This window comes from Symphalangus syndactylus, chromosome 24 (genome assembly GCF_028878055.3).
Source record: "Symphalangus syndactylus isolate Jambi chromosome 24, NHGRI_mSymSyn1-v2.1_pri, whole genome shotgun sequence".
NCBI lineage: Eukaryota > Metazoa > Chordata > Mammalia > Primates > Hylobatidae > Symphalangus > Symphalangus syndactylus.
In genome coordinates, this window is record NC_072446.2 from 21406875 (window position 1) to 21434275 (window position 27401).

General features: G+C 45.7%; 1 long non-coding RNA gene across 2 annotated transcripts; it reads right to left on the reverse strand.

The window, feature by feature from the left end:
• On the reverse strand, positions 1-26339 carry LOC129474781 (uncharacterized). Of its 2 annotated transcripts, none has more exons than XR_010119330.1 (5): positions 26285-26339; positions 12806-12906; positions 10949-11152; positions 6429-6633; positions 1-138 (listed from the first exon to the last, which is right to left on the reverse strand). It is a non-coding gene; the product is annotated as an uncharacterized lncRNA (long non-coding RNA). The 2 variants fall into 2 exon arrangements; XR_008654634.1 differs by lacking the exon at positions 26285-26339 and adding an exon at positions 15443-15533.
• Between the last annotated feature and the right edge of the window lie 1062 nt (positions 26340-27401).

Below are 27401 nucleotides of genomic sequence, written 5' to 3' on the forward strand. Positions count from 1 at the left end.
GCACCTCTGCCCGAGTTTAATTTCACATCACGCAGCATTCACAAATGAGTGACTGGGGGCAGTGTTTATCGAGGAAATCTTTTTGTAGCCACCAAACCTGTGGAACCATTTTCTCCTTTAATTTCCGTCCCGTACTTCCTGCAGAAACAAATAAGATTGAGTTACAGAGCCGCTCTGGGAAGGCAGGAAATAACGTATGTATCCAAACCAAGAAACACCCCATCCATTATGTAAGTGAGAGGGGCTGAGAAGAGTGAGGAAAAAGTTGTAAAATGGCAGCCCGAGGGCCCACACTGGTCGGCAAAGGTGTTTTGTTTGGACCACGCAGTGTTTTGTTGTTTTGTTTTTTAATGTTAAAAATATGTAAAAATTCAGAGATTTAACCTACAAATCCAGCTGTCAGGCTTCTCCTGGAAAAATTGGATCTGAACACACTGGGCCGACAATATGGCAACAACCAGATGGAACCAAATGACCGGGGCACACGCTCCCCAGTTTGCCTCAATCCCTACCCCCGCTCCGCTCGTGTGTGTTTCCCATGGAGTAACCAACTCATCTTGGGTTGGCCCCAGGTGGTTCTGGCCTTAACACTGAAAGTCTCATGTCCTGGGAGCCCTCTCAGTCCCAGATGAATTGAGACGGTCAGTTATCTTGGGTACCAACCTGGCCCCGATAAACATAGTGGACAATATGCATACTATATGCATCTCCTGCTAAGCACAGCTCTAAGCATTTTAAGTGGGTTAACTTATTTAATCCTTGCAGCAACTCTATGAGGCAGGTACTATATTATCCCAGTTTTACAGGTGAGAAACTGAGGCACAGTCAGCTGAAGTGTATGCAGCCTGGAGGACTCAGCTATGAGTTGGGACCTCAGTCTCTTTCCCTGGGTGGGGTCTCTCTAATCCGGGGAGTCAGGGCATCTTATTTTAGGTCCATGCAAGAGGAGGAAATTGACTGATCTGCTTCTAATCCGCTTATCCCCATGGCCCTCTTGGTGGCAGAGGTGGTTCCTACCCACCCAACATGTGGTCCCTCCTCTTCTTGCTTAACATTACAGGGCCTTCATTTTTGTGCAGGGCCCATCATGTACAGGGAAGGTGAGCCCCTCCCCAACCCAACCCAAAAGAATGACACTCGATGGTCCCCAGCATGGTCATTTTACTCCACTTAGCTTGGTTTGATTGGTTTAGGATTTATGGCCCTGTTCTGAACAATGAGACATTAAGAGGAGATGTGGTGAGGTTTTTTGCTCCTTGGAAGGTTTTCACTCCCTGATGAAAGTAGCAATAGGCACAAGACCTTCTCCTATATTCTGCCTTGAATGAGGTTGTGTAAGGATGGGATGCTCGGAGCTGTAGCAGCCATTCTGTGACCAAGGCACAAACCTAAGGATGAAAAGTCAACAGATTCAGCAGGGTGGGCCCGAGGGACAGAAAGAAACTTGGTCCTTGGTGACACAGTGAAGCCACCAAGCCAACCCTGAAGTTACCCACCTCCAAATTCCTTTACTGATTGCTTAGGTCACTGTTAGTTCATTACATTGTAACTTGCAGCTAAACATATCCTAACTGATATGCCATGGGACCCTTGAGAACTCCTTTGCTTTTCCCATAAAGTCTAGAGCAGCCCATGCCCTATTTTCCTTCTGTCTGAGCCCTCCCCGATCCTGTAGGGACTTCCAAGGTTTAGGAGGCACCTCCCAAGCATGAGGCACACACAGGCCCAGTCTCACCATGTCAGCCACATGGAAGTGAACAAAACAGAGAAATATCAATTGGCTGAGGAGCCAGAAGCCAGAAGTGTGCAAAAGAGCCGGGTCAAGAGAAGGGGTGTGTTTCTCCCAATGTATTCGGCAAGTAATGGAGTGAGCGCTAGTGAGGATGAGACCTGTCCCTGTGACAGTTCCTTCCCATCCCCTCCAAGTGCTCTCCCCCATCATAGTCTCTGCAGGTCCTGGCTTTGACATTCACTCGCCGTGTGACTTTAACGGGGTCCTTTGCCTTTCTGTGCCTCAGTTTTCCCATCTTTAAAATGGAGATAATAATAATCTCATCCTCGTAGTGTTGTGTGGTAATTGAACAAAATGATAACTGTAACATTTTCTCCAAGGTGCCTGCCACATAGGCGCATTCTGTAAATGTTTGTGATTATCTTTATTATGGAGGTGGGGAGATGGAGTAAGTGAGAAGGAGTTAGGCATTCCCATTTTGTGGGTGAGTAACCTAAAACTTTGAGAGGTTAAAACGGATTGTCCTCAAGTCCCCCAAATAATAGGTAAATAACTAAATTTGAATTTAAACCTGGATCTATCCCATTCCAAAATCTGTTCTGGAAAGCAGAGTATTATTTTGAAGCAGGTACTAAAGGCAAGGAAAAAACCAAAAATTTCTATTCACATTTGGGATTCTTTCAATTAAGAAAAGCAAAGAGGTTTTCTGGATGGCAGGCTAACCTATTTTTACTGAGACCTTTAATTAAAGACAATTACCCTTGGTGATAGAATGGCTGATCTCAGCTCTCAGGAAAATTACCCCAAATGGCAAACAGAATTAAATATCCACTCGGTTACTGACAGATGCTCTCCGAAGCAATAGAACCATAGGACTTGATTACAATGACAAGAATAGGGTCTGGGCCCCAGATTGGAGGAGAACAAAATCCACTTTCAAACAATTCTCCAATGATTTCAATTAACCATGGGCTAAACCAGGCAGTTAGTTGTATAAGCATAGATCTCTTTGGGGTTCAAATTTAATTTTGTCTAGTACAAATGCTGCTTTGAGATTTTCGGAGAGAAAACACAATACTCAGGAAATGAATTTGGATCTCGTCTGCGTGTGTTGTGTAATTAGAGATCAGGTGGGCTCTCCCTATTCCCCAGGGCATGTTTAAGTTATTTTGTTTGATGATAATTATTTATAATTATTATTAGCAACATCCTCATAATACTCCCATTCCTACTTACCTGTCCAATTCCCATCTACCATAAAAGAATCAGCAAACTCTAGGCTCTGAGCCAAATCCGGCCAATGCTCGTTTTTTTGTAAATACATGTTTTACAGCACTGCCATATTCATTCCATTTACATATTGCCTCGGGCTGCTTTCCTGCTGCAAGGGTAGAGCTGAATCGATGGGTAAGTTGCAACAGAAACTGTAGGTGGCCAGCTAAGGTGAAAATTTCTTTCAGGCCCTTTAAGAAAACATGGCTTATGCCTGTAATCTCAGCACTTTGGGAGGCCAAGGAAGGCAGATCATCTGAGGTCAGGAATTTGAGACCAGCCTGGCCAACATGGTGAAACCCTGTCTCCACTAACAATACAAAAATTAGCCGGGTGTGGTGGCATGGGCCTGTAATCCCAGCTGCTCAGGAGGCTGAGGCAGGAGAATTGCTTGAACCCTGGAGGCGGAGATTGCAGTGAGCTGAGACTGCGCCACTGCACTCCAGGCCTGGGTAACAGAGTGAGACCCCATCTCAAAAAAAAAAAAAAATACAAACCCCTGCAGAGGCAGTAGAGAGGAAGACTTTCTGAAGGAAAGTCCATGCTCAGAAGTTGAGACTTTGCCCAGAAGGTGATAGGGTGCCCCTGGAAGGTTAGAAGGAGGGGAAACATGGCCCCTGCAGCAGATGCCATCAGTGCCTCATCCTGTCCCCTGGTCATCTCCTCTGCGAGGATAAGGTCATTTACTGCAAGCACCTGTGGGCATGCAAGCCCTGCCCTGTCCATGGTCACATTAGTGATCCAGGGGCTCTAACGTCCGGACAGCCCAGGCTCGGGAGTCAGCTAGACCTGTATTCAAATTCCAGCTTTTCACATGTCCTACTGAGTGACCTTAAGCAAGTTGCTAAACTTTTCTGTGGCTAGAGAGATGGGCAGGCCAACTTTTCAGGGCCTCGAGGGACATGTGAGGAGAAACAGGCAGCACAGATGTTATGTTAGATTTGTGCTTGTTTAAAAGACAAGGAGAAGGACAGGTGCAGTGGCTCACATTCAAAATCCCAGAACTTCGGGAGGCCAAGGCAGGAGGATTGCTTGAGCTCAGGAGTTCAGGACAAACCTGGGCAATGTAGTGAGATCCTGTCTCTACAAAAAAATAACAATTACCTGGGCATGGCGATGTGTGCCTGTGGTCCCAGCTACTTGGGAGGCTGAAGCAGGAGGATCACAACCGCAGTGAGCTGTGGTCATGCCACTGCACTCCAGCTAGCCTGGGTGACACAGCCAGACGCTTTTTTTTTTTGTTGTTGTTGTTGTTTGTTTTTTTTTTTTTTGAGACAGAGTCTCGCTCTGTTGCCCAGGCTGGAGTGCAGTGGCGCAATCTCGGCTCACTGCAAGCTCCACCTCCCAGGTTCATGCCATTCTCCTGCCTCAGCCTCCCAAGTAGCTGGGACTACAGGCGCCCACCACCACGCCCAGCTAATTTTTTGTATTTTTAGTAGAGACGGGGTTTCACCATGTTAGCCAGGATGGTCTCAATATCCTGACCTTGTGATCCGCCCGCCTCGGCCTCCCAAAGTGCTGGGATTACAGGCGTGAGCCACTGCGCCTGGCCAGACACTTTCTTGAAGAAGAAGCAGAAGAAAAAGAAAGGAGGAAGAGGAAAGAAAAACAATAAAGAGAAAAAAAAACTGTTGTAAAAAACCAGTATAAGTCCTAATAGTGTCCCCTGTCCAACACAGTGGCCGGCTCAGAGAACGGAAGTCTGTGTCTCATCTTTCCTCTGGGATTTGAATAAAGTCAGTTCCACCTGCTTAAGAGCCTAGAAAATGGGGGCCATTTTTATTATGTTTTGATTTCAGCAAATTACCACTTTCCTCAGGAAAGTCCACCAAAATAATGGACAGGAAGTTGTAGAAATTCAGGAGAGAGACCCATTTTGCTCGAATGACAGCAAACCACATTTGAACTTGAGCTAATTTAATTCTCTGCTCCAGTTCAATATTTCCAGCGAAGATTTTGAGAAACAAAATTAGATTTTCAGTAATGAAGATGCATTTCAATACATGCCACAGCTGGGCAGATTCAAGTTATTCAAGTTGTTGTACCAAAGGCGCTATTTCCTGGCCACATTGAAGAGTAAAATCTGAAACTCACAGTTTAAATGAAGCCAGGAAAGAAAATAGACCCTTTAGCACTAGGCAGGATGGAGAAGGTTTTAGCCAGGCCCTTGAACTACTTCATTCACAGTATCTTACTGTGCTGGAAGAAATAATGACCCAGCTCTCAGGAATATAGACAGTTTGAGCTGGAACAATTTTTAGACGTTACCTGGAGCAACCAAGGTTCCATAAAACAAGAACCATAAGATGTTTTTTGTTTTTTTTTTTTTTAATAAAACACGGCCAGACGTGGTGGCTCACGCCTGTAATTCCAGCACTTTGGGAGGCTGAGGTGGGCGGATCACAAGGTCAGGAGATCGAGACCAACCTGGCCAACATGGTGAAACCCCGTCTCTACTAAAAATACAAAAATTAGCTGGACGTAGTGGCACGTGCCTGTAATCCCAGCTACTCAGGTGGCTGAGGCATGAGAGTTGCTAGAATCAGGGAGTCGGAGGTTGCAGTGAGCCAAGATGGCGCCACTGCACTCCAGCCTGGCAACAGAGCAAGACTCTGTCTCAAAAAAAAAAAAAAAACCCCAAAGAAACAATATTTTGCTCTGTTGCCAAGGCTGGAGTGCAGTGGTGGTGGTGTAATCATAACTCACTGCAGCCTTGACCTCCTGTCCTCAAGTGATCATCTTGCCTCAGCCTCCCGAGTAGCCGAGATTATAGGCACACACCACCATGCTCAGCTAACTTTTCAATTTTTAGTAGAGACAAGTTCTCGCTATATTGCCCAGGCTGGTCTCGAGCTCCTGGGCTCAAGTGATCCTCCAGCCTCAGCCTCCTAAAGTGCTGGGATTATAGGCACGAGCCACCACGCCCAGCCCACCATGAGATGTTTCTAAGAGTACAAGAGCCCAGCAATTAGTAACAAAATCTTTAAATCCAGCTATCGAGAAAGATACTCCCTTTTCAATTCATCTTTCCCATTACATCAATGAAGGAGTCTCTGTTTGGTGTTACTAGTTCTTTAACACTTCCTTTTGAAACAATAGGCCTTAGGTCAGTGGCCGCACTGCCCGGCTAGAATTTTCCTTATAGATCAGGAGTCAGCAAATACTTCCTGCAAAGGGCCAGAGAGAGACTATTTCAGACTCTGTATGCCACGTGGTCTCTGTCACAATTAAAGGCAAAGACAGCCATAGATAAAAAGTCATAAAGTTTATAGACAGAATGTCATAAAGTATGAGTGTGGTTGTGTTGCAATACACCTTTATTTATGGGTACTGAAATTTGAAGTATTCTTCACATATCATGAAATATTATTCTTTCTTTGATTTTTTTTTCCCAACCATTTAAAAAAGAAAACATCTTTCTTACCTTGGGAACAGCACAGAAACAGGTGGCCAGCTGGATCTGGCCATGGCCATAATTTGTACACGCTGTTGTAGAGTGGGGTGGTGGCCAGAGAAGAGGAGTTCACCGTGCTCGTCACCAGCTTGGACTCTGGAATTCCAGCTCCTCAGTTTATCACTTCTGTGACTGCAGAGAGTTGCTTTGCTTCTTTGAGCTTCAGCCTTCCCCTCTGTAAAGTGGGTAATAACCGCACCTACCTCAGCAGATTGTTATGAGCAGGAAGTGAGTGCTTAGAACATTACATGGATGCAGTGTTAAATTGATACTAGCTCTTGTTATTGTTTATTTTTACTTTTACTTTCTCTTTAGAGCAAGCGATACTGGTTTTTCAACCATGGTGATAATATAGTTTCCTTTTTAGGTAAAAAGTCAATTTAAAGGGAAATATCATTTGAATGCATATAGTCTTATGCAAATAGGGCAAAAATTATAAATGGGACACTCAAATGACCAAAGATTCAGAAATACTTTGCCAGTTCCTTATCTTCACTACACAAGGTTGAGAAATAAATATTAATGATCAGACAGTCTTCATATAAAAAGAGAATTAGCCCAGGTGTGGTGGCTCACACCTGTCATCTCAGCCCTTTGAGAGGCCAAGGCAGGCGGATCGCCTGAGCTCAGGAGTTTGAGACCACCCTGGGCAAGATGGTGAAACCCCATCTCTACTAAAATACAAAAAATTAGCCAGGTGTGGTGGCAGATACCTGTAATCCCAGTTACTCGAGAGGCCGAGGCAGGAGAACTGCTTAAGCCCCGGAGGCAGAGGTTGCAGTGAGCCAAGATGGCGCCACTGCATTCCAGCTTGGGCTACAGAGTGAGACTCTGTCTCAAAAAAATTTTTTTTAATAAAATAAATTTTAAAAATAAATAAAAGAGAATTCGAGTGCATTCCCTTGTCTGTGACTTTTAACTGTTAGAGTCATGTATGTACATTGTCTTCCTGCCCCTGCTATAGCGCAAGCTCCTAGAGGGAAGGGACACATGGCTTCGGAACCCCTAATCCTCAGATGTGGAACATAGCCCACAGACAGTGACCGCTGATCATTGTTTTTTGAATTGAGGTAAGATGGATTATTCTATCTCAATTGAGAACTAAAAATAAAATCCTAAGCCCCCCAACCAACTGAATGGACCTCCCTCTTGGCCAAGAGAAGCTCAGAGGAACCATAAAAACTGAGTTCTGGGCCACAATGGGAGAGGAGGTCAGACTCCATATAAACCCCTTCCCTTTTGTGGCTCAGACACAATAACTGACCAACATTAATGTGAACATAGAGATCATAAGACTGATAGAATGGACTCTGGCAATAAGATACCAAATTATAAACAGGATCTAAGGCCATGCTGAGCAAGGGTTAAGTCACACATCCCCATCCTTAAAGAAACTACTGTAGTCAGGTAATGACCACAAGGCTTCTCTTTTTCTCTAGCATCTCAACAAGCACTGACCTCAACATCAGCAACACTGAACAATTGCAACTTACGCCATATGCTGACTAACTGACTCCCTGTGCCACAAGCCACAACTTCAGCTTTAACAGGACAGAGACTGATTTCAGTAACTTCCTCCCGATAAGAGACTGCCAGCCATAAACAGGTTCTGACCGGTTTATAGAGGCTGTACACTGAGTGCCTTCATGGCCCTGCTTCACCTTTTGACCTATAGGGCCTAACTAGAATGCATTTAAACAATGTCTCCTTCCCAAAGAGAACATAGGCTACACATAGTACACGTTTGTTCATGCATACATCAGAACCCCTTTCATGAACATTCATAGCTCCTCCTGTAACCCGTTGAATATATCTACTTGGCCAACCCATTCATGAATTCCCGTCTCGTTTTTCCCTTCCTCAAAGTGCCTACTAATGGCCTCCTCCAGAGGCAATCTTTCCCATTCTGGCAGAATGGCCACCTTCCAGGCTATAATCCTTTATAAGAAATAGTCTCCTTTCTAAATTTATAAATTTGTGATTTTTTTTCAGTTGACACAACACATATGAACCTTCAAGTTGCTTCCAGCCTCCCAAAAGACCAGGAGTCTGATTTCTTGATTCATTCATTTCACAAACACTTAAGAACCCCAACCAGGAGCAAGCTCTGCTCAGAGAACCCTGAGAAAAGGAATAAATAGCCATTGCTCCAGGTCTTTGATGGTTGTCTCTGAATTCTTTGATCATGCATTTCTAACTTTAAAAACTGCTAAATACTCACCTTTAATATGTATCAATTATTAATATATATTTATTATTATTTATTGTTATGGTATTATACAATAATAATTATATTATTATATAGTCATAACTTTGTATTTTTCTTTTTTTGGAGACAGAGTCTCACTCTGTGGCCCAGGTTGGAGTGCAGTGGCATGATCTTGGCTTACTGCAACTTCCACCTCCCAGGGTTCAAGCAATTCTCCTGCCTCAGTCTCCTGAGTAGCTGGAATTACAGGGATCTACCACCACACCCGGCTAATTTTTGTATTTTTAGTAGAGATGGGGTTTTGCCATCTTGGCCAAACTGGTCTTGAACTCCTGACCTCAAAGTGACCCCACCTCAGCCTCCCAAAACGCTGGGATTACAGGTGTGAGCCACTGCACCCAGCCATATAGTCATAATTACACATAATAATATAATTTATTATAAGATATAAAATATGATTAATTATAAAATATAATTCTATATTTTATAAAATATATAATAAAATACATATTTTATATAATATAATCGTAATTATAAAATATAATTATAATTATAAAATATAACATCTGTTATTATAATTAACAATATATATTTATATATAATATATAATTTATTGATTATTATTAATATTTATTAATTATTTATTAATATTATTTATTATTTATTAATTAGGAATAAAAAGGAAGAAATGACCGTAGCTCCTGAGCTGCCCCTGGTGTGATGAACCAGGAGCAGCTCAGAAGCAATGATCATTCCTTTTTATTACTAATTAATACTTGAATTATTAATTATATATGCATTTATTTATAAACTGCATGTGGATACCACCTTTTTTTTCTTGAGACAGTCTCTCTCTGAAGCCCAGGCTGGAGTGCAATGGCACGATCTCGGCTCACTGCAACCTCCGCCTCCTGGGTTCAAGCGATTCTCCTGCCTCAGCCTCCCAAGTAGCTACGATTACAGGTGCCCACCACCACGCCTAGCTGATTTTTGTATTTTTAGTAGAGATGGGGTTTCACCATGTTGGCCAAGCTGGTCTTGAACTCTTGACCTCAAGTGATCCACTTGACTCAGCCTCCCAAAGTGCTAGAATTACAGGCGAGAGCCACTGCGCCCAGCTGTGGATACCGCTTTTCCAGTCTATCCCGCATGTTATAAAACAGGCAAAAGACTGTGAAACCAAAGTTCTAAGGTTCGCAGCACTGCTACTCCCTTTCCACACACCCCACTTTGAAGAGGACCCTGGGTGTGGCAGAGGCCAAGCTGACACCTGCACACAGTCATAACGCAGGGGTAAGCCCCTGGTCACAGGGTGACTGTGTTTGCTGGATGGGGCAAATGAGCCAAGGTTGGGGACATCTGTGACAGAGACCTGAAGCTGAGCTGGAGCTGAGATGGAAGTAGACTTAGGGAGGCAGAAAGTCCCGAAGGAACAGTCCCTCCCAAGCCGGGTCCCCGTGGTTCCAAGCTCTCTTCCTCCTGCCACCTTCACAGCTCGGGAATGGCGGGGAGGAGGGAAGAGGCAGGGAGAGCTGAGATGCCCTTTATCCCAGCACATCATCTTAGCATGGCCGGAATAACTCCCCCCATCATGAAATTGGTCATGGGGGTTTCCTTATTTCCCTCCTTGTGTTAAGGAAGCCTGCACGTTGCAGCAAAACTTCCTGCTGTCTTTCTGGCAAGGAGCCCAGCTTCATCATCACTGAGCACTGCCCTTTGCTGCCTGTGCAGAACACGACAACAAAGCCTGACAGTGGGATTCGGATTTTGCAGACCCTCGACAGCAGGTCTGTGGGGCTTGGGAGCCTTCCAGGGGCCCTGCTTGTTACAGAAGCTGGGCACGCTGCTCCGTAGATATTTGTCTAGTGAATGAATGCAGGCACAGATGAATGAATGGAGGAATACTTGCTCAAGTCCTAGCTCTACTATTTTCAGAACAAAAACACTAATAGAGTAGGAGCTAGACTGCATTATTTTCAATTCTTACAACTGTACAGCAGAAATTATTTTAGCCCTGTGAATACTGGGACTGAGAGGAGAGAGGTCTCCCAGCATCCCACCTGCTAGGAAAGGGGCAGAGCTGCTGCGAGGCCCCAGGTTGCCTGGCCCTGAGCCAGCTTCTCATCCCCTTTGCCAATGGCTTCAATGTGGGGGCTGAAGGGGATGCCACTGGCTAGGTCAATCCAATCATCTGACTCTCAGATATCACCTCCCATACCTCTGCCATCTGTTTACCCACAAGCTACTGGAATACTTCCAGGGACAGGGCTCCCATCTTTACCTTTGGAAAGCTAGGAGATTCTTCTTAATTTGGAGTGCACGTTGGTCTCCCTGTGATGCTGTCCATGGAGTCCATCCTTGGGAGTTTTAGAAAACAAGTCTACTCGCTTTCCCTGCTACCCACGGAGGGGTCCATACAGCGCTGTTCAGGATTCCCGTCATAACTTAAAGGGAAACTTTCACAATGTCCACAGGCCTTGATGTCCTGCAAATGAAAGAGGAGGATGTCCTTAAGTTCCTTGCAGCAGGAACCCACTTAGGTGGCACCAACCTTGACTTCCGAATGGAATAGCACATCTGCAAGAGGAAAAGTGGTGGCATCTACATCATAAATCTAAAGAGGAGCTGGGAGAAGCTTCTGCTGGCAGCTTGTGTCATTGTTGCCATTGAAAACCCTGCTGATGTCAGTGTCATTTCCTCCAGTAGCACTGGCCAGAGGGCCGTGCTGAAGTGTGCTGCTGCCACTGGAGCCACTCCTATTGCTGGCCACTTCACTCCTGGAACCTTCACTAACCAGATCCAGGCAATCTTCCAGGATCCACGGGTTCTTGTGGTTACTGACTGCAGGACCGGCCACCAGCCTCTCACAGAGGCATCTTATGTTATAACCTCCCTACCATTGCTCTGTGTCACACACATTCTCCTCTGCACCATGTGGACATTGCCATCCCATGCAACAAGAAGCTCACTCAGTGGGCTTGATGTGGATGCTGGCCCGGGAAATTCTGCCCGTGCAGCGGCACAATTGCCCACAAACACCGGTGGGAGGTCATGCCTGATCTCTACTTCTAAAGCGATCCTGAAGAGATTGAAAAAGAAGAGCAGGCTGCTGCTGAAAAGGCTTTGACCAAGGAGGAATTTCAGGGTGAATGAACACTGCTCCAGCTCCTGAGTTCACTGCTACTTGGCCTGAGGTTGCAGACTGGTCTGACGGCGTGCAGGTGCCCTCTGTGCCTATTCAGGCAGTTCCCTACCCAAGACTGGAGCGCTCAGCCTGCCACGGAAGACTGGTCTGCAGCTCCCCCTGCTCAGGCCACTGAATGGGTAGGACCAACCACTGAATGGCCTTACACTGTTTTTGCACAGGCTCTTAAGCAACGTGGAAATAAGGTTGACAGAAAATAAACATCAGTTTCTAAAAATGTTTTCAAAAAGAAAAGGAAAATCAGTCCACTCTTTTAGATATGTGGATTAATGTGTGTGTGTGTTTGGAGAGGTAGATAATGCTAGCATTCAATATTGATAGAATATTTATATATATTTAAGATTTATTGAGTGCTTATCATGTGCCAAGTACTTTACAGAAATTATCCCACTTAATCCTCACAACACAACTGTGAAATAGGTATCATCAGACGCCCTTCTTCAGATGAGGACACCAAGTTTCAGAGAGCTTGCACCACCTGCCCAGAGCCCCACACACAATTCCTGTCTGAGCAGAAGCTACACCCAGGCGCACAGTAACCCCAGCACCCTCCTTTCAGCTGCCATGCCACCCTCTTGCAGGCCTTACTAGCCTGGTCCCTTGCCTCTAAAGACAGTCCATTTGTGTTATTCAAGTAATCACTTTCCCTTTTAAAAATGTTAGAAAGCACAGGATTCATCCATAAACCCATCACCCAAAGATAACTATTGTTAATATTTCCACGCATTTTTCACATGTAGATATAGATAGTTTGGGGTTTTTTTTTTTTTTTTTAAATGAGCTCATACTATACATATTATTTTGTAACCTATATTTTCTACTCAATTATGTATCTGGAATATCCTTCCATAACAACACATCAAAGCCGGCATCATTTTATGACTGCCTGGAATTTCATTCTATGGATATACCAAAATATATTTAACTACTCACCTCTCATTGCGCATTTAATTTTCTCCAAATATAAATCCTCCAACATATATCCTGGCACGTGGATCTTTGTGCGTATATCCCACTATTTCGTAGGTTATTGCCTATAAGGAAAATTGTTTGAGTCCAAGGTTATGCCCACTCAAAGGTGTTGCTACAGAATCCTGACACCCCTCATCAGTGTAGGAGAGGGCTTGTCTCTCCACCCTCTAGCCCACAGAGCTGTCATCTTTCTTAATCTTGGCCAATCTAAAAATTATAATCAAATGGCCAGGGAAAATTATAATAAAATGACATCTTGTTTTCATGCACTTATCTTTTATTACCAGTGAGGCTGAATTTATTCCAATATCAGACAGTTTCAGTCCATCTTAGGCATATTACATCAATTACTATGGTGTCCCTAAGAGCACAAAATACCCCAGGTGGGGTTCAAACCAGCATAGATTCAGAGGCATCTGCCCAATGGGTCTCAGCCAAGTGGTTAACGGTCCCCACAGGGTGCTGCCCAGCCACCAGGGCCTAAAATGTGCTCAGACTCCAGACATGGAACAAGACTGTCTGGTTAATAGCACATGTGGCCCAGCCACCCCAGTGTGGCATTTACAGCTCTCTGGTTTCTGTCAATGCTGCCCCTGCTAAACTACGTGGCTGTCTAGTCTGCACTAAGTGCAAAGCTGGCTCCTGTGCTGGGCACCTCACCCACGCCCACAGGAAAGGCTGCCTCGATTTGAACCTCTCCTTGGGGCCTGCAGGGAGGGGTGCCTGTGTGTAAACACACTTGTGGCTTTTTGTTCTCCATCCTGCTGATTATTTTAAAGCTAGGAGTTAAGTAAGATTCAGCTTAGTGATCAATTCACTCATGATGCTGCCTAACCTGTTGCTGTTTTATAAACTCAGGAAATTCTTCTCATTGATGGGTCTCAGTGTTGAGGGTGTGACAGACCAGCCCCCTCCCACGATGCTGTGCATGCCTGGAGGAAGGGATGCGGCATGGCAACCTCAGCTGTGTCCCGATGACCAGCATCCCCCCGCCTTTCCCAGGGGAACTGCACCTCTGTTTATCTTGCCCAAGTCCGTCCACGACCCGCTTCCTGTGCCCCACCTCCAGCCTATGGAACAGGCAGAGTTCCAGACCTGGGTTCAAGTTCCCCACTGCCAGGTGCCAGATAAGTTACTTATCTTCTCAGAGCCTCAGTTTGCCCATCAGTAAAATGGGGACACTAATAATAATACCTACCTCATAATGTGGTTGTGAAGGTAAAACAAGAGTACCTCCATGAACATAATCTTGGAAATGACAGCATGTAGAGCTGATTTCGTTTTTATTTTACAAATACTGATTGAACGGCCAGTTGCATTCCATTGTAATCATGCTTCAAATATAAGTGAGGCATAGGAAAACTTACAGAGAAATTATAATTACCGGATCTGGCTGCCCCCACAGGCCTTTCTGTGGCCTAGGATATGGGCCCTGATGCAAGATACATGATCACTAACATTTGCTGACTTGAATTGAGCTAAGGTGGTCAAAGCCAGTGTTTATGAACCATTGAGTTCCTTTCAGCTCACAATAGCTTAGTGGTGAATGACTCAGTGGCTGCAGCATGTCTTTTATTCACTCATTCAGGAAGCATTCATGAGCTCAGATGTCAAGTCTCGTGCTGGGGAAGGCCCAAGAAGAGCAAAAAGGGGCCCTGTTGTCGAGCTGTTTATCATCCAGAGGAGAACAAACACCCACACATACTACTGTCCAAAGCCAGTGGCCAGAACATATATGATGATACACTCTGACCTGCACCCTCTGCAGCAGTCAGCCCAAGATGGTCAGGACTTGGCCAATGACTGCCAGCTTCTCAAGTCAACCCTTGGGTTCCCTTTCACAGTCCTCTCATAGCACATGCTTCCATAAAGGTATCACTGCTAATGGTGAGATTGCGAGGCAAATCCAGAGGAGATGTTCTAACCACTGAGCTATGCTGCCTGGCGTGGGAGGAATGAAGAAAGAGAAGAAGGAAAATGAAAGGAGAGAAGAAGAAACCTAAGTCCTAAACACAGAATGACACATTCTCTCCCACAAAGGTTATGAACAAGCCACATCTTCCTTACACTAAAATTAACTCATTCTAGCCTGTCAAGCTTTGGTGTGTTTGAATCACCTAGGAGGCTCGTTAAACACTTGGATCCTGGGACCCACCCTTAGAGGTCCTGAAACCAACGGTCTGGGTTGGGGCCTGGGAATCTGCAATTTTACCCTAAGTCTTCAAAGTCCTTGAACCTCAAGGCATGGTCTTCACACAGCATCTTGGCTATCACCTGTGATAGCCCCGCACCTGCCAATGCAGACTCCCGGGCACGCCCTTCAACCTATTAAATCGGAATGTGTACTTAAACAAGATCTCTAGGTGTTTTATGTGCACATTACAGTTTGAGAAGCCCTGCTTTTGGTGATTCTCATTTAAGAAGTCCAAATACCACTTGGAGCATAATAAATAATACTAACAATGAACTAGGCAGTGTTTGGAGTGCTTAACGTGTAATAATTCATTTATGAGTCAAAAGAATCCTATGAGGTAGAGTCTATTATTATCCCATTTTACAGATGAGGAAAATAAGGCACAGAAAGCTGAAGTAACTTACCAAAGTCTCAAAGCAGGCACATATGAAGGATGAGGTTGAAACTCAAGCCGACCAGCACCTGCCGCTCCCACTTGGCTGCTGAATTCACCTGGAAATTGACAAGCCCTGCATCATCCTGGCTGCCCTCCTGGGCCCTGACTTCTCTAACAAGGTGATCAGCAGCTCTGCAAAATCAACAAGAGCTGCACTCCTCTAGGATGTCCTGTGGCCAAATAACACATGCAAATTACATTGATTCCCTGGGAAGAAAATGGCTGTGTGGGTCTGGGCAAAGTTATTACATTTTTAAACTCAATCAGTTCAGAAAAAAAATTGTGCACACAGAAAGACATGCTAGGGGCTCAAATGAGCCCTACAATTAAATCAATTCATTGCCTCAAATCTGCAGTGAATATTATTAAGTTGGTGCAAAAATAATTGCAGGAAGAAAAGCTAGGGAAAAGAAACTTAAGAAAATTGCAAGGAAGAGAAAATATATTTACTATTCATCAAATGGAAGTGGATCGTTGAAAAGATCTTTACCCTCTCTTCATGTTGAACGGGCTGACTAGGAGGAGAAAAGGAAAGGGTTGGTCCTGCTGTCTGAGCAGTGGCAGAGGCAGAGGAGGTGGAAGGGAAGGCAGGTGAGGCAGGCACACTGAGTGTAACTTGTGTTGAAAAAACTCCTTGGATAAGTGGACCCATGCAGTGACTTAATATATTCCATAAGGTTCTGGGGCAAAAATGATGGCAAAGCAGGTAAAGAGCCACTCATAGTGTCTTCCACCCAGAAGAACTTGTTTGGAGACTTTTGTGCCCTCTGCCCTCTCGACTAAAACTATTTTATAAAACCAAGCTATGTTCTCTGAACTTAAAATGTCAAAACATTAAGAAAACCTGTACAGCAGGACTGATTGCTTCAGTGTGCCTCACCGCTGCCTGTAAGCACCCTTCTCTCTGGGACGTTGCTTGTATTTGGTGGCTCTGTTCTCCCATCATTGCTGCAACTGAGTTATTGGGTAGTCATGTTCCCAAGTGAGATCAGGCAAGGCTGGAAAAGGCAAACTCAGCAGCGGAAGCTTCAGGGCTTTCTGATGGATTTTTAAGGATATGAGGACTTGAGAACCTTGGAAGGTTTTTGGTTTGGTTTTGTTTTTCCAGTTCCATGAAACAAGAAAGACAACGACAATCAACGGAGATGGCACACATGCAACAAGGAACAGAACGGACTGAGTCCCAAGGCTAGAAAAGGATCTCCCCTTGATCAAAAAGGATTCTGTGTTTGTACATTTCAGCAGAGAGCCAGCTCTGCTTCCAAAAGACAGAGAGTGACAAAATGGGCCTCTGAGCAGCCCTGGGCCTACCCATCAAGGCTGAAATCCATTTGTCTTGGGTTTTGGCAAGGTGCTCTGGCAAAAGCAGCAGCCAGGCAGCCAGAAACACAAACCAGAAGACCGTGCTTTGAGACAGGCTTCAGAGGGGCCAACTGAGCTCTAGTGCAATGTTTAATCAAAGATAAAGAGCTCATTGCAGTACTATTTATAACGGCAACAAAAACTTGGATGATCAGCATAAGATTGGCTAAATACATTTGTCTATATCTGTACAGTGAAAAGTAGATTTTCAAAGAATATCTAACAACTTAGAGAAATACTTATTCAGTTGACACTTGAACCATGCAGGAGTTAGAGGCACTGATCTCCATGCAGTCAAAAATTTTCACAGAACTCTGGACTTCCCCAAAACATAACTAATAGCCTACTACTGACTAAAACCTTACTAATAGTTGAGTAATACATATTTTTGTATGTTGTGTGTGTTATATGCTGTATTCTTACAATAAAGTAAGCTAGAGAAAAGAAACTGTTATTAAGAAAATCATGAGGAAGAGAAAATATATTTATTATTCATCAAATGGAAGTGGATCACTATGAAGACCTTTATCCTCTTTTCATGTCGAACAGGCTGACAAGGAGGAGAAAAGGGAGAGGTTGGTCTTGCTGTCTTGGGGGTGGCAGAGGCAGAAGATTAGGAGGAGGTAGAAGGGAAAGCAGGTGAGGCAGGCACGCTGGATGTCACTTGTACTGAAAAAACTCCTTCTATAAGTGGACCCCCGCACTTCAAGCCCTTGTTGTTCAAAGGTCAACTGTCATATAATGTTAAGTGAAAAAAAAAGAAAAAGCAGGACCCACAGCACAGAACTAACTTTTCCGTACAGAGATAGATAGATAGATAGATAGATAGATAGATAGATAGATAGATTTTTTTTTTTTTTTTTTTTTTGAGACAGAGTTTCACTCTTGTTGCTCAGGCTGGAGTGCAATGGCACCATCTTGGCTCACCGCAACCTCCGCCTCCCAGATTCAAGCAATTCTCCTGCCTCAGCCTCCCAAGTAGCTGGGATTACAGGCATGTGCTACAAAGCCCAGCTAATTTTGTATTTTTAGTAGATATGGGGTTCCTCCATGTTGGTCAGGCTGGTATCAAACTCCCGACCTCAGGTGATCTGCCTGCCTCAGCCTCTCAAAGTGCTGGGATTACAGGCATGAGCCACCATGCCTGGCCAGACACAGATGTATTTTTAAGAAAAAAAACTGGAAGAGTAATCACCAAATGTTAAAAATGTGAGAAGATTTTATTTCTTTCTCATATCTATCTGCATTTTCTAATTTTCCATAATATCTATACATTCTTCTTATAGACAGAATAAAAGGAATTTATAATTCTTATCGCTATAAACCAAAAATACATTGCTATTTTTTCCTGATACAGTAAATATAATAACAGTTACCATTTATCGAGTGCTTAGTATGTATTTTAGATAGATGATTTTATTTTACAGTTACAATAATCACAAGAAACAGGTACTATTATTATCTGTATTTGCTTATGGGAAAAGAAGCATTTACCATTCAAAAGTTAAATGTCTTTCCTGCAGCTCAGTTACCACTTAAAGGACAGAGCTGGGTTCCAAGGAGGATGTCTGTGGTGTTAATGTCCATGCTATTAACTCTGAAGTAGCCCCAGAAAGTGAGGCCCAGGTAGGGTTGCCAGATAAGCTACAGAACACTCAGGTAAATTTGAATTTCAGGTACACAATAATTTTTTTTTTTTTTTTTTTACTGTATCATGCAATGTTATTCATCGTGTAGCTACATTTCTAATTTAACTAGGCATCCTGTTGGTTGGTTGGTTGGTTGGTTGGTTGGTTGGTTGGTTTGTTTTTTAATTAGAGAAATGACTTATTTCGCAAATTGCTATAGGAAGGGATTGAAAGTAACGTAGCAGTCCAGCAGTTTTAGGAAAAGTCAGGTTCAGGCCCCAAAGCTATTTATTTATTTATTTGAGACAGGTTCACTCTTGTTGCCCAGGCTGGAGTGAAATGTCATGATCTCGACTCACTGCAACTTCCACCTCCCGGGTTCAAGCGATTCTGCTGCCTCAGCCTCCCAAGTAGCCGGGATTACAGGCATGTGCCACCATGCCCAGCTAATTTTGTATTTTTAGTAGAGATGGGGTTTCTCCATGTTGGCCAAGCTGGTCTCGAACTCCCAACCTCAGGTGATCCGCCCGCCTCAGCCTCCCAAAGTGCTGGGATTACAGATGTGAGCCACCACGCCTGGCCTCTTTCAATAAGATCTGAGAACAGTCAGCCCCCAGACAAGCACAGAGAAAATCTCTATATGTCTTGGGTTCCCTTTTGTTACACCCTCCTATGAAGGAGAGGGAGCTTTCACTAATACAGATTGGATGCCTGGAGCAGACAGCCCCATAAAAGTGAGGGATGCTTGTGATTTGAAGACTCCACCAAGCAATATTGCTGAGGACTTGAAAGCCACACTTCAGGCATGCCCACACTGGGTGGTAACAGCTTTCTGAGTCTCCTCTATGAAGTGACTTGTCTGGCTTTGCTGTCAGTAGTCAGAGTAAGAAGTGACTCACAGCCCCCATCCTCAAGTCCTAGCCCCAGTCCTGGGGCTCACTGTGACAACCACACAGCTTTCACATCCAAACTTAGACCATTTGGCTGGTCTATTAGGATCATCTAGGGAGTTTTACAAAATACTGGCACCTGGGCCTTTTCCCAATAATTCTGATTTATTTGGCTGGCTGGTGGTGGGAAGTAATTCTAATGCCCAGGCAAGGGTTAAACCTCACTGCACTGAATCAACCACAGTAAACCAGGTGCTGGGATACCCATGACGGGAGAATGTCACATTCATCTGTCAAACTGAAATACAAAAGTAAACCTCACTGGGTTGCTAAAAGGATTAAATGAGCAGCTCAGTACATGCCCTGCACAGAAAATACTTGGCAAGTGTGATTTCTTTCCCAGAATCAAACACACTCACTGACATTTATTGATCCTTTTTTTTCACCCAGACTTATGATCTCATTTAGTCCTCAAAACAGTTCTATAAGGTAGAGATCATCATTGTCCCATTTGTAAGATGAGAAAACTGAGTCAAACAAAGGTGACCTCATTCTCAAGGTCATCAGCTAATCATAGTGGAGCCAGGACTTGAACCCAGGGCCTTTGACTCAGAATCCCACACTCTCAGTCCCTTCCCTGTATTGTCTTCTTGCTGACAGAGCCCTCTAGGGCAGATGAAGCCACCTATACACCACCTCCCAGCCTTTGCCCTGACCATTCCTTTGCCTTGAATGGCAATCTCTTCTCTGCCTCTGCAAATTATAACCTGCCTAGGAAACATCCCGGTCATTCTGGGCTCTTGTAGACCTCACGGTGAATGCTCAGTCATCCATTCATTTATTCTTTCTCTGACTAAGCAAACATCTATGGAGCAACTACTGTGTGCCAGACACTGTGCTAGACACTGGATATAAACACTAGAGTCTTGGTTGGGCCTGCCATTCCAGGATGGAGACCAAAAATAAACAAAACAAACAAATGTATAACTGCACATTGCAGAGATTGCTCTAAAGGGAACTGGGAGCTTTAGCCTGACCCTGAGCACAGAAAACCACGGGTGGTTTTAAGCAGAGGGTTGGTGTGACCGAACTTGTTTTTCTGGCTGCTGTATGGAGGACGGATTAGCTCAGGGGTGAGGGTAGAGGCAGGGAGGCCACAGAGGAGGCTAAGGGAGGAATCCAGGTGAGACAGGAAGAGGACTGGCTCAGTGTGGAGGTGGCCTGAGGAAGAGGATGGACATCTTCCAGAGAAGCAGCTTGCTGCCGATCGGATAGGGTGGTGGGGGGGGTCACTGCCACTGGCTCTGGCCCTTATGACAGACATTCTGCAGCTTTATTTACTGTGGCTTGTTTCGTGACTGTATACATTGCCCCTGGAGTAACATTCTAAATATTTAACCATCGGTGTCATGAGGGAGAGGCAAGTATTGACTAAATCAGAACAAACTGTGACTCCAGCTTTGGGCAGTATCCCCTGCTGGGCTAGGCATTAACCCTTTAGTTGTTGGACATCAGTGAGGTCCAAGGGATCCCAGGTGAACAGCCTGGGTGGAGGCAGAGGACTCTGGGGGTTTAGGATGACACTATTTGTTAGCAATACTAAAACCAAACAGCACATGCCCCCTCAGGACGCCTCCCTACTCGATTTTAAGCTTCTAGGAAGCAAGGCTAGACTTAAGAAAATCAATTAGCTAGAAATTTGTCCAACAGGTATCCCATCCCTTGCAAAGACCTGGACTTCCCTGGGAAGATGTCCAGGCTGACATTGCAATTTGGCATTTCTGCGAAGAGATGCAGAGTCCTCCAGAATCAGCCCCTGAGCCTACGAGGGTTACATGTTCTGTGAGCCCAGGACTCGGGAAGAGAACATGTTATCTGTGGGGGATTGCTGCTGGCAGCCCTGGAGAGACTGTTCTGTGCTAGGGCACACCGCCTCAAGGATGTGGGGATCTTGGCAGACAGTCCTGGGGAGCCCGGCCAGGAGGACACAGCGGGAGGCAGAGGGAGCCGAGCCACTCCTCCCCAGGGTTTGTCCTGAACTTTGTCATGTTGAAATTCTGACATTTTTAACGGTGGAAAGAAATTTTAAAAGATCATGATTAAGAACAAAGAAGCAAAGAAATCTATGTGAGTGAGCACAGTTTGTTCTGGAAGGCTCTCCCTTTGCACATTCAGCTTCTCAGTTCTCCGCCTGCAAAGGGGGTAGATTTGCTTTTTGTGCTCTTTGTACTTTAGAAGGATGTTCTGAAGATTGACGAGGGCCTATTAATAGCCACCATGTTAATGGTTCCCTCCCTTCTTCCTCGCCTTCCCTCACTTCCTTCCAGAGATGTTCTACTGATTTAGATAATGGAACATGCAGGCACATTGTAGAGTCTGAACTCTTCTAGTAGCCTCGTTATTACCTCCCTTCATCCTGACATCCTGGGGTGGGGCTGTTATTGTCATCTTATGGGGGCTGAGAGAGGAGTATGACCAGCTGTGGCCATGCTGCTGCTGAGAGACAGATCTGGAAATGGAACCCAGACCTCTCTGACTCCCCAGTCCAAGTTTTGGGCTGGCTATAGATTGTCCCTAGCGCCCCCTCCCATGGGAAAGTCCATTTTAAAAAGGAAGATGCCCTAGAATTTAAAACCACGGTCAGTCTAAACTGCTTAGAAATGAAGCATGGAAGGAAAGCAAGCATGAAGTCTGGATATGCACCAGCCTGGTTTTGAATCCCCTTTTTCTACTCACCAGCTGTGTGACCTCAGGCAGAGTGTTTAACCTCTCTGGTCTCAATGCCTATTGAAGGAACAAGGATGCTCTGGCTTTGAAGGCCATAGAAAGACAGCCCCACAGCCTAAAGGTTTCAGAAAAACAGAAAAGCCCAGTGGCTGACGTGAAGAATCTGCAACAGCTTTGGTCAGTCCCGGAGTCCAGCCTAGTTTGGTAGCCTAGCAGCTATGGGGCTTTGGACAAGGTGCATAACCACTGTGTGCCTGTTTCCTCGTCTGTAAAATGGGGACAATCACAGCCCTTGCTGTAAAGGGTGGGCATGAGAATCAAATGGGATCATTCACACCAAATCCCACCATTAGGCTGGTTCTGGGTGTCCATCATTAAGGATGAAATAAGGTCTAGGCTGCCTGCAAAGGCCTCCAAGCATTTTGGCCAGTGCAGCAAACTCATATTGCCACAGCCATCAGGACACCAGACAGTGGCGCCCTTGGTCCCTGACCTTGAGCAGTGGTTAAGAGCAAGGAGTTGGAGCCAGATGTTCAGTTCCAACTCTGGCTCTGCTGCCTTCTGGCCCATGACCTTGGGCAAGTAATTAGCTTCTCTGTGCCTTAGTTTTCCCAGCCATAATATTAGTACTTACCTCCCAGGGTTGCTGTCAGAAGTAAACAAATGAGTATGTGTAAATGCCTTGGAACAGTGCCTGGCATATAAAACATTCCACCAAGGTCTCTCTTCGTATTATTATTTTTCTCCTCACTTCACATGTTGGTAATCTCCAAAAGAACCAGCTATCTCTGCCGTGGGAAGATGCTCTCTGGACCACCTCACATTGCCACTAATGACCGAGGACCCCAGCCGGATCTGAAATATCCATCTCCTCTCACCCCTCAGAGCGACCGCAAGCTTAGACTGTAACCTGCCGGGTTCCAGAGAGGGCAAGCCTTCCTCCAGTAGGAGTCCGTGGCTCCATGTCACTGGTTCTAAGAGGCTTCTTCCAAAGGCTACATTTCTTCTCATAACTATCCCACTGCCGTCTCTCCAGACCTGCCTGTTATATATAAATACACTTAACTTTTATGGGGTCTGCGGTGCTCTCAGCATAAAGCATCTCCTCTGTCCCACAGGACTAGGGGAAGGGCTGGAACATGGAGCATGTGCACATGTGACAACACCAGGACAGATTCTGAGACCCAGATGATTGGAACCTACACCACAAGGTATCACTCTAGAGACATAAAACATCACTGAAGTCTTTCAATCTCCCCCACTGCATGTGTGCAATTTGGACGTGATCCTCCCAGCATGGATCAGCGCATCCCATTTCTCTCTCTTATCCTCCTCCGCCACCACTGTGCTTATCCGACTATTGGGGAGGCCTCCTGGCTCCCGGTCCTGCCTCTGTTCTGGCACCTCCTTCACTCTGTGCTGCACACAAGCTGCGCGGGTGATATGGTACAGCAGAACCCCACTGGTCACGGCCTTGCCCCAAAGGCTCCTGAGGCCCTTAGAGCTGCTCTCACAGCCAGCCCGGCAGGGCCCTCCTAGGCATTTGACTCTCTCTTTTAATCTTAATGGCTAACTTGATCTCATTCATCAATAGTTAGATGCATGTATTTTGTTTCTGGTTTGCAGATGAAGCAGCAACTAAAGCCATCAGTTCATTCATTCATTGATTCATTCAGTCAACAAATATTCATTGAGGGCCCACTATGCATCAGGCTGTGTCTCTGATGCTCAGGTCACAGTGGTCAGCAAGACAAAGTCCCTGGCCAGAGCCAGTTGCAAGGCTGTAGGGATGTGCAGAAGCACAGCAGCTGGGCCTCAAGAGGGCCCGAGCTTGCTTTAAGGCTCTGCTGTGGCTGTCTGGAAACTCTTAACTGTTTTTAGACAGGGGCCCTGATTTTCATGCTGCACTGGGTCCCACAAATTGTATAGCTGCTCTGTCCCTGCCCTCAGGGAGCTCACATTCTACTGGGAGACAATGGACACTCAGTGAATCTTAAACGTCAAGCCCCAGAGGAGAAGTGCTGTGAAGAAAGTGAACCAAGGTGGTGTGTGCCAACCAGTGAGGGTGGCTTGGCCAAGGATGTCAGGGAAGGCTTCCCTGAGCAGGTGCCTAGAGGGAGCCAGGCAGCCAGGCAGTGGTGGGAGGTGGGTGGGGAGAACCTTCCAGGCAGGAGGAGAAGAGCAAGGGCTGAGTCCCTAGGGCAGGAGGGTGTTTGCTAAGCTGAAGGGACAGGGAGGAGTCGGCGTGGCTGCAGCTTGGAGAGTGAGTGAGAAGGCACTGACCTAAGCAAAGCAGGGGGCCATTCAGTGCAGCTCGAGGGGAGGATCCAGAACCCCTACCCACCAGCTCATGGTCTGACCCTGTCCAGATTCACTGCAAGGCCTGAGGCTGGTCCTGAAACCCAGATCCTCCCCAACGGGATCTCTGCAATGAGAAGGGCTGGCTGGACAATGTTCACCATCCCTTCCAGTTGCAGCCAAGTTGGGACGGCCCTGGGGGGTTTCTCTTGTCCGCATGCCATGGATACAATGCTGGCGCGGAGGGGGCAGCCACCATATCTTCCCCTGCGGGGTATGAGGGGTTCCCAGCTCCCCAGCACAGCCCTCAGGTTTCAGGGAGCTTGGCTACTGTTTCTGAGAATCTGCTACAACTTTTTGCAGACCCCAAATGTGAGTTCCAGCCACATCATTCCCCCCACTTCTCTCATTCAAGAACCATATTCTTGAATCTGCTACAACTTTTTACAGACCCCAAATGTGAGTTTCAGTTACATCGTTCCCCCCACTTCTCTCATTCAAGAACCATGTTCCTGATACTACCTTATCCTTACACTATTGTGCTGTTATTTACTTCACGGTCAGGAATTGGATTAGGACTTTTTCTTAAATGATCTTAAAGGGAAACATTGTATCATTGCTATGTAATACTTGCCATAAATAGAAAGTAACCATGAAATAAACATTTTGCAATATCCATGTTATCAAATTCTAGCTAGATACTATCCTAGCCTCAGGCGTGCTCTTTATTTAAAATGGAAATGTGCAAGTGCTAGAAATGGCTTAAAGGGGCTAAGGACTCTAGAAGCAAACAGAGACTTTCTCCTAAATAAGCAGAAAGTCTGAGAAAGAATGAAAAAAGGACCATTTCACCCTGTGACTCAATTTTGTTTAACATCATGTATGAGTACATCTTAAAATTATCTTCCTAACAAAACCAAACAAAACCTAAACCCAAACAAAATGAAACGAAGCCCAAGCCTGTCTCACTTAAAGACAAGAGGCTGAAAGAAGTGAACGGGGAGCTCACCGAGACTCCCGGAGGGCCAGAGACTCAGGGGCGGGGTTCAAAGCATCCCGCAGAACTGGCCCAGGGAAGATTTCTGGAAGCTCGTGCTGGGCACAGGTGTCACCACCACTAGCTCAACGGCCTCTGACAGCAGAACTGCTGCCATTGCCACCACCCCTAGAAATAGAATGTAGCTGCTGCAACCCCTCACTACAAGTGTGCTCCCAACTTCTTCTTTTTTTTTTTTTTTTTTAGGACAATGTCTTGATTTGTTGCCCAGGCTGGAGTGCAGTGATGTAATCATAGCTCACTGCAGCCTGGATCTCCTGTGCTCAATGAATCCTCCCACCTCAGCTTCCCAAGTAGCTGGGACTACAGGCGTGAGCCATCACTCGGGCTAATTGTTGTGTTTTCTATAGAGACAGGGTTTTGCCATGTTGCCCAGGCTCCACCTTCTTTATGTTACTAGCTTCTAATTCAAAATCTGAGTGCTTCATCTGATTGGCAGGACTGGGATCATGTGACTGTCTTCTAGCTGCAAAGCTGGCTGGGAAAATGAGTGACATTTTCAGCTTCTATCATGAGAGGTGGATTTTTGTCTCAAAAGATGGGAGATTCCCCAGGTGTGGGAAGGGAGGTTGAATACCCAAATGTCAGAAAAAGAATGAGAGATGACCATTACATGTACCACCTGTGCCAAAGAGAGTTAGCACAGCAAACCCGGCCACCATCCTTTGGAAGGCAAGAAAAAGTCCCTATGAGGTTGGCCCTTGGCTAGAGTCTGGGAACTCAGATTTCATGAGGGTCCTACCCACCGTTAACTGGTAAGAGTGGCTTCTGTGCCTAAAATACCTATACAAAGAATAGCGTTTATGCTGAACACCTGAGCTCCTTCTGGGAGTCTGGAATTTTGGTACCTGCCAGGCCGAGGTTGCCACATGATCTGCCTCCAGTAAAAATCCCAGGCCCCAAGTCTCTAGTGAGCTTCCCTGGTGGACAACATCTCACATGTGCTGTCACAGCTCGTTGCTGGGGGAATTAGGTATCCTGTGTGATGCAGCAGGAGAGACTCTTGGAAGCTTGTGCCTGGTTTCTGCCTTCACCTACGAGCCTCTTCCTTTGCTGATTTCACTTGGTGTCTTTTCATCATAAGTCACAGCCAGGAGGATGACCGTATGCTGAGGCCTGGTGAGGCTTCCTACTGAACCGTCAATCCTGAGGGTGGTCTTGGGGCCCCTCCAGCATACCACCAATGTGACAGCCTTTGAAAAAACACCCACTCAGCCACACTCAGCAGCTCTCAGAGAGGAGGAAAGTCTAGACACTCTTGGGATTTGTAACTTCTAAACAGTGACAATGACTCTTCAAGTCATGTTTGTGAACTGGGTAAGGCAAGTCTGGATAGCCCTGTTCACAGAGGGGGAAACTGAGGCGCAAAGAGCAGAGTGGCCTGCCCAAGACCCCAGGTCCAGTAAGCTGAGAGTGGGAATGAGAGCCTGAGTGGTTCAGACTCCTAATCCAGGGCGCCTGCACTGGGTCACTTCCCCAAAGCTCTCTCCAACCTTATGAAGCCTACATAGGATTCATCCTGCCAGTTGAGGGCTCCATATTTTACAAGATCATTCCAAGCAACCGGAGCTTTGTTTGTTTGTTTATGAGACAGGGTCTCACTCTTTCGCCCAGGCTGGGGTGCAGTGGCACAATCATGGCTCACTGCAACCTCGACCTCCCAGGCTTAAGTGATCCTCCTACCTCAGCCTCCCAAGTAGCTGGGGCTACAGGCACATGTCACCATGCTTGGCTAATTTTTGTTTGTTTTTTTGTTTTGTTTTGTTTTTGAGACGGAGTCTCACTCTGTTGCCCAGGCTGGAGTACAGTGAACACAATCTCAGCTCACTGCAACCTCTGCCTCCTGGGTTCAAGCAATTCTCCTGCCTCAGCCTCCCGAGTAGCTGGGATTACAGGCCCCCACCACCATGCCCAGCTAAGTTTTGTACTTTTAGTAGAGACGGGGTTTCGCCATGTTGGTCAGGC